Consider the following 1,837-nt stretch of genomic DNA (forward strand, 5'->3'; position numbering starts at 1 on the left):
GCCAGTAAAGCGCAGCAGYGTGGGGTTTGCTTCCCAGAGCTGCTATAGCACAGGAGCTTCTCAGCATCTGCTTGCAGCCAACAGCTAGCAAACGCTGCTGTTTGCAGCTCARTTTCTAGCTGCTTGAATCCTTTCTCCCAGCACTGAGCCAACACGTGGGGTAGCAAGGATACAAACAAGCAGCTCCTGACTCCATCAGCTGGAAAGTTATGTAGCTTGTTTCATTTTCACCACCAAACCTTACCGAGGGAAGGAGTCTTCCAGAAGTTAGGGCTACGCAGGGGAACAGGATGCCAGCCTGTCCCCCAGCAAGGCCCTAGGGCACAGCACTAGCATGTCTGCACAGGATCCCRGGAAGCACAGCTTCCAGACCTCAGTCCTACAGGCTGAAAGATCTTAAGTCCACCCTGTAGCAGAGAGATGCTGGAAGACAGCTCTAAAGCAGGCAAAACTGCAGCAGTAAGCACAACACATTTCCTTCCTCCTCAATCCAGTGTTCACTGCTGCCCTGGCTACAGGGATATTTTAGACCCATCTACACTTCTCCTTAGCAAAGGAGGAAGTTTCATGGCTGGCTTTAAACAGTATGTTTCAAAGACTCGTTTCCAGCCAAGTGCTCTTATTCTGCCATAGCACCTTCTGGTTTCTAATCATCTAATTCCCTCTTTAGTGACCTAAAATAAACTTCACCTCAGCTAGTCTCTTACCCCTGCCTAAGAGGAGCATATTGGCACCTTTTATTGCACAGTTAATGCAAGGGATAGGTATGTCCACCGCCACCTCTGGGGTATTCTTGTGCAGCTTTGATTTCTCCAGCTGTAACACCAAGGGACCACTCAAGCAGCTCAGAAATGACCTTACGCATCTCCCATCCTTGACTGTTCCAAGGCTAAAACCTTCTTCTCATCTGCAGATCTCAAACAACTTCTTGGCCAGGAAGGAAGCTGAGCAGCCTCTACAGGCCACGCCAAGCCAGAGACAGGGTAAGATTGAAGCTCAGTCCTCTCTCTCCACCTGAGAGAGGGCCTTGCCTGACCCTGGCACAGAGGGCATGCAGCCCAGTGTACTTTGGACTAATCTAAGGCCTGCAGGACGCCCGCTTGTCCCGGGCACCATGCTCACCTCGCTCCCTCCACCACGATTAAAAAGGAGAAGGGCTAGAGTCAGCTCTTCCGAGTGGCCGAAACACCCCACTCCATGGCGAGGAAATCACAGCGTGCTGGTGCAGCGGAGAGGGCAAGTTGAAAGCCCTCCTGGAGAACAATAGCTCCTATTCTTGCTGGAGCAGGCTCCCGAAGGGACCTTCATGGCAGGCAGCCACGGAGCGTCCACTGCACGGGCGCACAATGGGCCCTCTCAGACCTGTCCCCCGCCCGGGCTGCGGAGAGCTGCCGGAGGAAAAGCCATCTATCCAGGGGACACCGCAGGTGGGCAGCCAGCGGACAAAGCGCCGCCGGCCCCCCGTGCCRGGCCATCGCCTTCCTTCTGCAGCCGTCAGCCACGCCGATGTCAACCCTGCCGGCGTGGTGGAGATGCCACGCTTCCCTCCCGCTCCGGGCCAAGGCGGCACGTGCYGCTGGAGACCGCAACCCTGGTTGCCCTTGTCCCCCTCTCTGCCATCCCCACCCACCCACCAGCGTGCCTCAAAAGCTGTGCAGAGCCCCCGCGTGCCCCGGTTCTGCATGCCCCACGGCACGACACCAGGGAGGAGGGGTGGGGGACAAGCCGGCAGGACCCCACACGTGGCGTGCACCCACCGGGACCCCCGGGCAGCAGCCCCCTCTCGGGGACGGGAGGGTGGGGTGGGAAAAGCCGCGGGCTCCCTCGAGGGGACCCC

Source organism: Rhea americana, unplaced genomic scaffold, assembly GCF_003343005.1.
Source record: "Rhea americana isolate MKP2758 unplaced genomic scaffold, rheAme1 scaffold_97, whole genome shotgun sequence".
In the NCBI taxonomy this organism is placed as follows: Eukaryota; Metazoa; Chordata; class Aves; order Rheiformes; family Rheidae; genus Rhea; species Rhea americana.